Genomic DNA, 13258 nt, shown 5'->3' with positions numbered 1-13258 from the left:
CCCATGTAGCCACATGCCCAGTCATTTCAGGTAACTTGAATCTGTCCTCCAGCCATAGTCCTTTCATGCTTCACACCACAAACATAAAGACATGTTTTCATATATTTCATCATTGCTAAGTGAGTAAGGCAGGGCATGTGCTTTAAGCGGCATTTCCTTGGTAAAGAGAGGGATTTAGATCAATTTAACCATTTTTCTCTGTTAAACAAATCCACTATCATAAGCAGCACCTGAAGAGACAAGCCTAGAATACTTCCTTACCTACACTTTACAGTAATTTCATTAGGCAAGATGAAATACATACTTTCAGATACGTTGCATGGTTAACTACTTTAGACCCCACTCTTTAGCCTTTGTAAGCACTATTAAAGATCCAGTGTGTAGGATTTAGGGGGATCTGTATAGTAGAGTGTTATAAACCATGCAGTAAATGTTTATATACTGCCTACCAATGCTAACTAATTAGAAGCCGAAGAGTTATCGTTGCATGTTTCTCTCCAAATTAAAAAAAGATGCATGTCATTTATTTGGACTTTTGCCAGCCTCTCTTTTTTTCAGATGGAAACAGCATTGTTTTGTAACATGAGTGGAAACACTGGCCGCTGGTTACCTGCTCATTAGCAAGCAAAGCCGCAAACTCATCGAGAGCAGCCCTCACATCACTGTTATCACTCCATCACTGGCCCATATTTTCCAGCCATCGCTGATGAGTTGCAGATGAAGGCAGAACCTCTGCAGTTTCCAGCTGCTCATTAAGGCTGCTTAACAGTGTATCACTATTTCAATTATTTTTAGTGCTGCCAGCCCAAGGGCAGCCATGTGGGTGAGTGGAAGGAGGGAGAAATGACTGAGAGTCGGGGATTAGGGGAAAAAAGGTTAAAAAATTGGAGGATTTATTGTGTCAAGAAGGAGGAAAGATTTCCAGGTGGTTTGTTTACTGTATCAAAATAGATGACTTTACAGTACATCTAAACTCCTTTCAATTAACTTCTCTGGCCATTGGAACAGTTATATTTAAACCTGCAATAACTGATTTTTTTAACCTCCTTGGAACAGTGGAAACAAGCTGTAAACAAGACATGTTATCACCTTTAAGTTGTAACACCAAACTGCTGAACTTTAGGATGCATTTTTACACGGAATGAGGACAGTGGAAGTAAAGACCATTAAAGGTCCTGCGTGTAGGATTTGCGGTGAGGCTGAAGATGCAACCAACTGAATGCAGTCGCCTCACCCTCCCCTACAGTGGCCATGATAAACTCTCTCTAGAGCCAGTGTTTGGTTTGTCTGTTCTGGGCCACTGTAGAAACATGGAAGTGCAACATGGCGGACTCTGTGGAAGGGGACCTGCTCCCTCTGAAGATATAAAGAACTAATTTTAAGGCACCGAAAACACAACATTTCTTATTTTCTGGTGATTTCTGCCAATAGATCCTGCCAAATCCTGCACAATGGACCATTAACTATGGGCGTGTTGATATAATACAGAAGAATGTGATCTATCCTTTAAGGTGGCTTCTGTTCTACAGTGCTTGTTGATGTATGAGCGTGGCTTACTGTTGAAGATGTGATTCAGATTAGTATCAGTTCATCTGACTTGTGGGAGGAAAACAAATAAGGACAGATCATTCAAACTCCACGCAGAAACACCTCTGTCAAACCTGGTCTGATTTGAAGGACTTTCTCCCAGTGATGTGACCACGTTAACCACCGAGCCGCCAGGGAGTTACACAACCGAATAACGTGACCTAAAAGAGGTCATCTACACAAGCTGAAAACCTGTAGACGAGGATCTGCTGTTTATCATGCTCTGTGTCCCCCAGCTTTGGCACAGCTGTGTTTCAAACACAAGGTAATAGACATCTGAAAGTGCTACACTCACACCGGGTATATTGTATTTTTATTTGGATAGATGACTCAGTTTTTGCTCTTGAGACATGGGTTTTGCGTCACTCTGGTGACCTTACAGGAAAATCCACATTGCATGACTCCAAGCAAGTGACAATGCCAGTCATCACCATTATCATACACTGGTAATAGCCATCATGATGACAAGACCTGTGATACATGGCAGGGCTTTGGATTGGACAGAAGACCCCCAGACTCTGTTCAAACTGGCGTTTCCGTGTCCAGAAAATTCTTTAGATCGTCATTGTGTGTATATTATCTGACCCACATTTAACTTTGTGTCTTAATACAACCTGTCAGTGGTTGATATCCTTAACCCCTTAATGCCGATTGTCGCAAATTCGCATCATACTGCTTTAATCCTCATTGCAGCCGAATCGCGCATGCATTCCTCTAATGCCGGTTTGTGCATATTCAACACACACCTAGGAACCTTTTGCAAGCACTGATTTCTTGTCGGACCAGTCAAAGTGAAAACTACATCCGTTGTGTTGTTGTAACATTGTAATGGTTGTAAGCCATCTTTGTGGCTCTTTTGATGAAATAAATGAATTTTGAAGACACAAAAAAGATGTTTTACTGCATTTAAGCATTGAAAAAAGTGGCCATATACTGTTTGTTTGAACCCTATTCTAGTTGGTGCTATAATGTAAACAGTTAAAAACAATTTTGTGGCTTTTAGATAGATAGATAGATACTTTATTAATCTCCAAAGAGAAATTCTGAACTTTGCTTTTAAGTATTAATGCCTGTTAATGCTAATTTGCATCATACCTAAATTTATATCTATTGTATGTGCTACAGAAAAATTAACAAACTCCTCTTAATTTAGGATCAATTTGAAAGCAAAAACACAAAGAATGCATTTTTTAATATAATTCTAAATAAATTCAGGCATCAAGGGGTTAACCACAGTTTCTGCTACCAAGCCGCCCCCCCCCCCCCCCCCCCCCCCCCCCCCCCACACACACACGAGAGAGTTCAGTCACATCCAAGCTCGGTCTAACTCTGTCAACGTGTACACACAGACACCCAAGCTGCAGACCCTCCAACTGTCTCCGGTGTGATGAATGATAACCTGCACGCCGCCGCTCCTCCTGACTGACAGCAGGCTCGCGTGTGAAGATGCAGGCTGCCTCACGACTGTAAACCAAAAAAAACTGGGGAAGGGGGTGGTGTTGGAGGCCTCCCTCCAATTGCAAAACACCTGCATCTGACTCACACAGAGTTAATCACACACCTTCATGGCACAACAGAACAGCCCTGCACAGTTCCTCACTGCAGCAAGAGAAAGAGGGAGAACAACGAGAAAATAGCATTTATTTATTTATTGGTCACCACACAAAATAAAAGTTTGTCTATGTTTTTTTCTATTGCAGTTGTTTCTTGAACTATTGGCTAACTTTCCTTTGAGTCCTTGATTGTTACACATTAACTTATTTGCATTTACAGAAGTTGTGTCAATATTTACACAGTGCTTGGGCAATTACTAAATCAGACAGCAGTCATTCCAATGAAGTCCATTGAATGTATTGATTTTTTTTTTTCGCAGAAAGAAAGAGTCAGACAGAGATTCAAGCACACCATCTGTCCAAACATACATGGGACAACCTTTCCTGCAACACTTTGGGTAAGGCCATTTCCTGTTTCAACATCACAATGCCACCATGTTTTGTGGAAAGTTTGGACATCTTAACTAGCCTGCACAGAGCCCTGTTTTCAACCCCATCCAACACCTTTGGGATGAATTGGATCAGCAATCCAAATACAAACTTGATGTGACATTCAAGTGCCCCTACTTTTTTGGACATGCAGTTTAGCTTAGATTTAATAATATATATATTTTTTTTAAATGTACAGACACACCAGTTTTTACAGAAAATGAAACTAAGCTTCATGCTACTTCCTGTCAAGTAGGACTGACATGACAGGTGATTAGTCTGTGAGCAGGGCAGCTCCAGACATCCATTAGCAGCTGCATGGGATATACTGTACTGACTGTCAAGTCCACAGAGATGCATTTACATCAGTTTACATCAGGGGAGCTGTCAGTCTCTCCTGCCTGCTGCTGTGTGGCTGGTGTTGGTCACTGTGTGAGGGAGAAAGATAGCACTGAGTGAACCACCCAGCTTTTGCTATTCACTGCTGGACCTTGTCATGTGGCAGCTCTCTTGTACTTGCAGTTGGCCCCAGGCTTGAGCAATGTGTGTGTTTGTGTGTGTATGTGTGTGTGTGAGAGAGAGAAAGAGAGAGAGAGAGAGAGAGAAACCTCAAGCTGAGTGGACAAACCAGAAGGCTACAGTGGAGAAATGAAGGGCGGAGCTACTGTTGATATCTAGAAGATCTCAAACCTCATATGTTTACATTTGGATGGCAGCAACAAGACTGAGGCAGTTTTAAAAAAGAGAGACGTGCACTGGGCGAACGTTATGTCTGCACACACGAGTAAAACAGATGGTAGGAAGAGATTCATTAGGGTAAAGTGGGTGGTATATACCTACCTGTATAGTGTACAGTATGTTTATGTGAGCAAGAGGAGAAGAGGGCATAAAGAGGTGATGCATGTGTGTGTGTATGTATGTGTGGAGAGAGGGGTGCGTGTGCTGAGGGTAAAGTGGATGGTTGACTCCACTGGAATGTGGCGCTGACTCAGTCCGTCTGTTAGCCTCGGCCATGTTCACTCTGTGGACTTATTCACACTCTGCGACCCTTTCAAGGGGGCGGCCTGTTGCCTCATGTTGGATTTCCGGCGGGACTCTTGGAATTTCTGGGAACAGAAATCCAGCAGGCTCTGGTGTATAGCCTTTGATTAGGTTCAGGCTTCACTGTGCTATGGTAAATCAAACATGTCTCATGTTTTTATTTAGCATATTAGGTTTCTTCAACTGGCCTATAAACTTGAGTAGACTATATCGAAGTTGAGGCTATGAGATGTTTTAATTCCAGTAAATTGGCTGAAACTGAAACTGAAGCTGAAAAGTTTGAACCCTAAAAATATGATGTATGTGATGGCCAGGAAGGGTAAAAAAACAGCAGGCTGTTTCAGGTCAGTTCGATCACTGATCTATAACTGATCATGGATCAGTGAAATGAGCTCAAGAAGTTTGTCAAAGTTGTGTTTTTTATCACCTTATAGCACAACAAATATGTTTTAATTGCAAAACCAGGGTGATCATGTTATAGCCTCTGGCTGATTTATAGGAAGAAAGAAAGAGACATAATACAGCATTTCTGAAGAGTTGATGGACTGTACTGACACTGTCTTTTGTAAATGGATATGGAAAAATTCTTTGTGAGGTCTGTAGTTTAACATTTTGACTTGATAGTCAGATTCCTCTGCAGACATCTCAGGCTGCTAAAATAGCAGTCAGTCAGTTGGTCTGTCGGTCCAAATTTGAAATATCCCAAGAAGTATTAGAGAGTCTGACTGGTGGCATTTATTCTAGCGCCACCAGCAGGTCAGAATTTCCACTTGTCTATCACTTCAGTTCATGACAGGATACTGAAGCTGATGAGTAAATTCCTCTTATCCTCATTAATGGTAACATAGCATGTTAATATGCCAATGTTAGCGTAAGACACTAATGTGAAATGTTCACTTAGCTAAATGCCCAGACACGTTGCGATTTGAGCTTCTGGGTTCAGCACTTTCTCTGTATTAACTGTATGTTAATATGGTAAAATTATTATTTTTAAATCTGCATGTTTTCAAACTGACCATTTCACTAAAATCAGCCTGTCACCCAACAAGAACCCTCTCAGCACTGTTTGTATTTATTCTGTCTGTAGAAATCAGACATGTCTCACGTTAGTGAATGACTGGCATTGTCATGTAATCACAGTTGTTGCAGGAAAAAAGGCTTTGTCTTGGCCTCCCACGCCCCTCGTCCCACCCTCTTCAGACAGACAGAGATCTGCTGTGTGTGTGTGTCTGTGTGTGTGTGTGTGTGTGTGTCTTCCTCTGTGGGTTCATCAGATGGCTCCTCCCTTTCCAGATGCTGGCCAGTGAAGAAGACAAGACCAGAAGGGTGTCTGTCATTTTGGGATTACCTGGGCCTCCTCTCCCTCACTGCGCAATCAAAACAACCATGTCAGTTCAGAGGAAAGACTAATTTCTGAGACTGTGTGTGTGTGTGTGTGTGCGTGCGTGTGTGTGTGTGTGTGTGTGTGTGTGTGTGTGTGTGTGTGCACGCGCGTGGAGAAATTTGTCCTGATTTTTGCATCTGTTTTATTTGCTATGAAAGACTTCTGGATATGGATAAGTTGTAGCCAGTGGTGCAATATAACTAAGTACATTTACTTAGTACTTTAAATGAGTATTTACATTTTCTGCTACTTGATCCAATATACATGGGCTCCACTACATTTATGTAACAGCGATTGTTGCTAGTAACTCTACGAATTAAGTTTTACATGCAAAACATGCGACAAACCTTGTGGAATGGGAATCATTGCTGCAAATTAAGCTGCCCATCAATGTGCAAGGTGTGAACTTACAACTTCACCTCCACTAGCTACAACATTAAATACTTCTTATATGTTGACGCATCAGTAATAATAATCCAATGATATAATAGATAAAAATATAAATTTCCTTGGGGCCATTCTGTTTATTATGAGTACTTTCACTTTTGATTTGATTGATATTATGTTTGTTCTTTCACTAATGCTGGGATGTTACTTTAATTTAGTATTTTTATAGTGTGGTTTTACTACTTCTATTTACCTAAATTATCTGAATCTGGAACTAATCTCTAAAATAAATCACCCGACCATCTCTGAAACTGGTTAATTATGCAGTAGTCCTGCACTCTCTATAAAACAGCATGTTTATCTCTCAAGTCTCTGCCTCTGGTGGCTCTCTATAACTGGATTTTTTAGCTGCCAAACTGTGTTGAATTTCTCACACGATAGTCCTGGACTGACTTTCTTCACTTCCGCTGGTGTGCTCAAGTGTCAAGTACGCAGAGTCTAAATCAACCAGATAGACTTAAAATATGTCTATCTGCAATTGATCCTGAAGGATCGGTGTCTACCCCCGAGCAAACAGCAGTTTCTCATAGTGCTAACCTCCCAGCCAACCAGGACTGTTGAAAGTATGTGTGGAGACAGCCACATTAATCACACCCCTGTATAACATGTCCTTTTAAAGCTTTATATTTCAAATACAACCTATGTGTGGGCTCCTCTATCTGTCACCAGCGCAGAACTTTCTTGTAATGCCTCTCCTCTAACAGAATGCAGTTTGTGGCATGAAAGACAAACAACTCATGCACACACACACCACACAGACACACATGCACACGCACACGCTTCCACACTACTTGAACCCTGGGGCAGAATGCCAAAGAGCTGGAGGAATGTGACCCGGTGACCTTGGCTTGCAGACTTCCACATGGAGACCGGACACTAAGATGGTGTGCATCGGAAGAGGAGGCCAGAATAGCTCCGGTGTCCAGTAACGGGAGACAGACTCTGTTTGTAAACTGTGGCCATATGACACACTGAGAGCCTGCAGTGCATATGTATATGCACAGACCCACAGGTGATGGAAACATATGTACTTATGTCCAGAGGTTAGAAGGAGGGCGATGAGGGGGTGCTTAATTTGAGATCGGTACGTACTTTTTCTCCTGTACAACACTGGGTTAACCTTGCAGCCACACATATTTTTGCTTTCATAAATCCTGACTTTCCTGTTTGACGTTTTTTTTTCTTTTTCTTTAAATACATGCTTAGTACAGAGAGAGGCCATGTTTGACAGTCGTACTTCAATCTGCAAAACATGTCCATATAAAACATGTTTTAAAGTATTCCAGTTAGAGAAAAGAATTCTGCATGTGGGTGGACACAGAGTCAGCGATGCACATGTATGCAGGCTCGGATTACAAAGTGCGCTTTTTGCATGTGTTTCTGCACACATTTACTTGCATGACCTGACACACAATGATCTCAGTGCCAAATGGTTGCACAATATGCTGACCTGTTTTTTTGCTTCCTTCAGTGAGTGCATGGTGGATCCAAGTCATGCATCAAAGATGGTGAAGATAAAGTGTACCGCAGCTGCAAGAAATATATGTGACACTTTTTATAAACTACATACCGGTAAGTGTCAGAGCATCACAGTGACAGGCAGCCTTCCTTTCTCAGAAGCATGCTGATATAAAAAATAAGAGGCCAGATCGTAACTTTAGTGACATACTTTCACTAGTTGCACATTCTGCACTTGTAACTCATTTAACTAAAAAAAGGCTTTATTTTTTATCCATGTGCTTTTTGAAAGTGAGGAGACGCCATGTTTTGTCAAAACAGAGCAGAAAATGCTAAACTTTATGGACAGAGACATTCTGTAAATATTTTTTTTGCTCCTCTGCATAGACAGGCCAGGGGTAAACCCCACCCTCTGTGCTCAGCGAGAGGACAGAGACACATGTGACAGATCAGGTCCGACCAGTCACAGATGACAAACCTTCAGTGTTGCCCCACGATTATCTGACAAACATTTGAGCCCTCTGCAAGAGTCTTTCTTTGGAGAAGTTTGATTTCTTGATAACGCAACCAGCATTTTCACAGTCTAAAAGTCCCAACTTATTTGAATTTCCTGTAGTAGTTTGCTCAGCACAGATGATACATAGTTAAGTGCATGGAACAGCGTGAAAAACGATTAGGCAGCTCTGTAATATCATGCTTTGTCACTGAGAATATTTATGGTCATATTGTCAGCACAGTAGCAAGTTCACTGTTCCGAGGTGTGACAGTAGTGTGTAGGTTCATCTGATTCCCCACACTGCACTTACTCATAAAGGACCTGGCTGCTCTGACTCAGGAGACAGACAGCTTTTAAGCCTCGGGACGCCGTCTACAGACCTGTGTGCAGTTTATGTTTGTGCCCTATCATTCTTGCTGAGGACACAGGTGCAGATCCTACCTGAGGCAGACGGGCTGGTGCCAATGGGTTGTAAAGCAATCAGTCTGCGGTAATATATCCCTCTGCCTATCAAATAGCTAACAGAGCAGGAGAGGAAAAGCCTGTTGATCCAGAAACAAACAGCACGCAGCGGCCCCCTCCCCATCTGGCCCAGGATAATCTGTTTTGGTCTCTCTCCATCACTGTCACTCCAGAAACAGACTCCCAATGCCACATACACACACTCCAGCCTTGCTCCACGCTGGGTAGAGTTACCAATCACACACTCAGCACTGAAAGTGACCAGCTAATTTTGAACTTAACTATTGGGAAGGTCTTATTTAAGACAAAGCTTTGCGGACAGCAGTGCTGTCAGTGTATATCAGCAGCTGGTATTCAATCTTAACAAAGACACACTGTGTACTTAATGTTACCAAGAGCAAACAAACCCAGCATAATGTATTTCCAGAGATTGATTTCCATTATAGGAGACTACAGTATGTCTGACGCATTTCTATTCTCATAAGTTTAGTGGAAGCAAAGCCAATTAAGCTGTCTCCGGCGCTACCCCCACGCCATCTATTCAGGTCAACTATTGAGGGATGCCACTATCACTAGGGCAACACGTAAAACAAACAATGTGTGGGTTCTGTATGAAACACTAGACCCAAAATGCATTTAGTGGGAACAGAAGGTCTGCACCCATTCAAACTGTACTCTCAACAACGTCCTGCCTTTATGGGAGAGTGTGGGTGGGGGGAGTTTAAAAGCTGTCAGACTCTTTTTAATCCGTGTTTACCACAATGGCAAGATCTGTAAACACATGGGTTTGCCACAACATTATTTCAACAAACCGGTGTGCTTGGATCCAGGCCTCACTGAGGTCTTTCCAACAAGGGGCTGATTTGACTCCAGGATGAGCTGGCTCCGAACTGTTTAACATTTCCCAGGCTTTTGGTAACATTGTAGCATGGAACAATGACAGGTCGTGATAACTTTGAGATGCTATTTCAGCAATCTGTTCAAGCAGGCCCGTCTTTGAACCTTTTTACACAGGTGTTTAAATTCAAAACATGTAGGTAGTGCCTCCAAACCTGCAGTGTTGTACGGCGCCAGTCCAGTTGCCCGTCTGTCATTAGTTTGCTGCATCTGGCCTAAGTGACTAATTCTAGAGCTGTTCTTAATTCAATATGGTGGTGACAAACACAACTTGGCCCCTGGGCTGTTGAGTAATCATGTCATACACAGCAGCCTGCACTCCAGGAAAGTTTTTGCATTGTGTGTCACCGTGTGGCTTCCGTAGGCAGAGAATATTTCAACATATTCAATCAGGAAACACCCTTAAGCCCTGGGAGAGCTGGTAAGAACAGATTTATACACACCACATGTGTGTCATGCCCTGGTAAGAGTGCACGCTAGCTAGTCTACCTGTCGTAATCACAGGCTCTTATCTTGGTGTCCATAAGAGGGAGGGTTTTATCAGCTCGGCTATACAAGCAGGAGGGAAACAGAGTGTACACAAAGTGACCAGGGTAACAGTCAGCTGAAAACAGGAAAGAGAGGCCAGGTACTAAAACTAACAAAACATCAGGTGTTACTTCTGATCACAACAACTCATGTTGATAGCTAACTTGGGACATGAACAATAAGTACTCTGGTAAAGGAGATTGCACCACAGCCCATTTTCTTGATGTTCTCACTGAAGTCTTACTTTGCCATGTGAAGGAAAAGCCTGTCTAATATTTCTAATTACTTTTTTTTCTGACCATATCACAGAATTGAATGACCCTGTAATGCAGCATGTGTGTAACTGATTAGAGACCACACGAAAAAGAGCAATAACAAGCACATGATGTCCCAATCAGTGTGTTGTCAGCATTGTATGTTGCTGCTGTCAAAACAGTACAAAACATTCTCTGTAATTGACTTGCACTTCCTCTTCCACATAAAAGATCATGTTTCAAATGAGCAATATGTTAAAATTTTATCTTAAATATTCATAAATGAATGAAAATTATCAGCAGAATGTAAAGAAATACCAGTTTTGACATTATGTCAAAGATATTTGTGTATTGCGTTCCAGATATATCAACTGAAGTTAGCAAGCTAACCAGCTACTTGTAGGACTTGTAATACCACTTTGTACCTGAAGAGGTGGTAGTGAGTCACAGCAGCTCCAGTTTAGCCTCAGATTAACAACACCAAGGTAGTTTTCTTTCCGGGTTTGGCTCCTGGTATCCCGAGGCTGACTCCACTCGTGTGTCCTGTCCCCCTCCTGAGCTGGCCGAGTCTTCATCATCCCCATAAATCACCACTGTACTGTATTCCCTGTTGTCACACTGGCCTTGGTCGGTCTCGGAGGCACGGTTTGACACTGGCACTGCTCTGACCTCCCAGTCCAGGCAGAGTCAGCTAGGACCACTAGCTGCATGGCTAACCGAGCTAACAGCAGCTACAGTTAGCAGCGGTTAGCTGTTACTGTGGTGATATGCTACTCCCTATTGTTTGGAGCTTGAATTCACCCTGTGGCTATTCTTACATATTGCACCTTGAAATATGAAAAAGGAAATGATCAGACAAATAGAATCAAAAAGTTTTGCAGATCTAAGTTATTCGCAGCTGAAACAATGCTATGCCACACACCCTCCCTGTAGCAGGAGTGACAATGTGCATGACCACAAGCTCTGACAGTATCCTCTCTGCAGGGTCGTATGTCATGATTTAGATAATTGCGTGTCTACCCTAAGCAGCCACCAGTCACTGTGGCTCCAGTCGTGAAAGCTGTTGTCAGTGACTTGGACACTCTGTTCTGGCTCAGGGAGCCGGCAGCACATCCTGGAGAGGAGACCCAGAGCAATGTCAGGGACATTACACTGGGTCCCTCCGCAGTGTGCACAGCCGTGTGCCAACCAAACCGCATGACTCAAGCCTTTGTGGTTAGTGTGGGTGGCTTCCCTCCTGTGACTACTCCCTGACCCATGTCTCTCAAACTCCCTCACACTCTTCCTCTCTAAATCTAGCTTCTTTCCACGTGAATCATCAAGCTGATTTAGGTGATGAATGTTTATCCCAAGAAATTCCTCTTCACTTCCTGGTTATGATTTGACGGAAGGTGCAAATTTCACCAATACTACACTGGCTTTGGAACAGAATGACACAGCTCTGTTTGCCGTTCTGCGGCCGTGTCACATGAGAGATCTGCATTACGTCACATGGACACGTGCCTATGCAAACACAAAAGGCCAGCAGACAGCAGGGAGTGGCGTTTGTGCTCTTGTACAAGTAAGGTGTTCGGTGCAGGCCAACACGTCCATCAAGCTTAAGTATTACCCATTACAAAATCCATTCCTCTTCTGTGTGTCTCCTGTTTTTCTGACTAACAGGCAACCAGGGACAAGGAAAACACATCTAGGGTCATGTCTGTTTTTCCTCACACAGAGTGCCAACAGCATGCTGACATACTCCCATGAAGTGCTGCCTGAGCACTGCTGTTCATCCTGCGCTGACGTTGCTTGACTCTTACGCTTGCAGTGACACAGACGCAAGTGCATGTGGACATACTTTACATGCATGTGAGCGCTCATAAACACAAACTCAACTCATTCCAGTTTCCAAGATGCCTTATCTACTTCCTATTAGCTCAGCTTCCTGGGGCAGGGAAAAGCCAGAGGAAGCAGAGCTGTTGTTGTCTCTCTCAGCTGGGTGCTTCCTGTCCTGATAGAGGGCCAAGTGGAGATATCCCTGAAAGGAGCTGTTGGAACAGGGGAGGGAAGAGCTGGGTGTTTTGGATCCTTTTCAATGACGTACAATCTTATCTGGCTTGAGTTTGGTATGCATCCACTAGCTGGGCACCGTTTGGGAGAATGTGTTAGAACCTCCCTGCTCACCTCTGGATCGCAAATAGTAAATAGTTTGCAGAGCTGCAGATAGCTCTTATTCAGCTGACTTTAATGTAAAAACATTTTTACAGGCTGAATTTTATCATCTTTATATACGGAGAACAGGTAGCCATTTCAACCTTTGATTGTTTGTTCTTAATCTGAAAAGACTTCGGCTGAAACATTTCATAGGGATTTGCTTGGTGTTTGCAGCATTCCAGACAGCATTTCAAAGGAGCTACTTTCAGCACTTTAATGAGCATGAACTTAATAAGTGGGTCCCGGTGGGAACACTTTGCAAGCTTTGCAGGATAAGCTCAAAGCGCTCACTGTAAAGCAGCAGCTTGTTTTAACATCAGAAGTCTATAATATTCCACATGTTCATGTGCCAAACATCTGTTTAATACTTGATGTATTTTCATCTAAACCATATTCATGCATATCATGAAGCATTTGCTATGCATGCATGCACTTAACTTTTTTTTACCGTCTTTCTCTCTGCCATGGCCAGGTATGTGTGATTACTTTTGCCATATGTAATTGTTTTGTGATGATGTCAGTCTGC

This window comes from Chelmon rostratus, chromosome 2 (assembly GCF_017976325.1).
Source record: "Chelmon rostratus isolate fCheRos1 chromosome 2, fCheRos1.pri, whole genome shotgun sequence".
Taxonomy (NCBI): domain Eukaryota; kingdom Metazoa; phylum Chordata; class Actinopteri; order Chaetodontiformes; family Chaetodontidae; genus Chelmon; species Chelmon rostratus.
The sequence above is the reverse complement of the archived record's forward strand: the minus strand, read 5'-3'. Positions refer to the sequence as shown.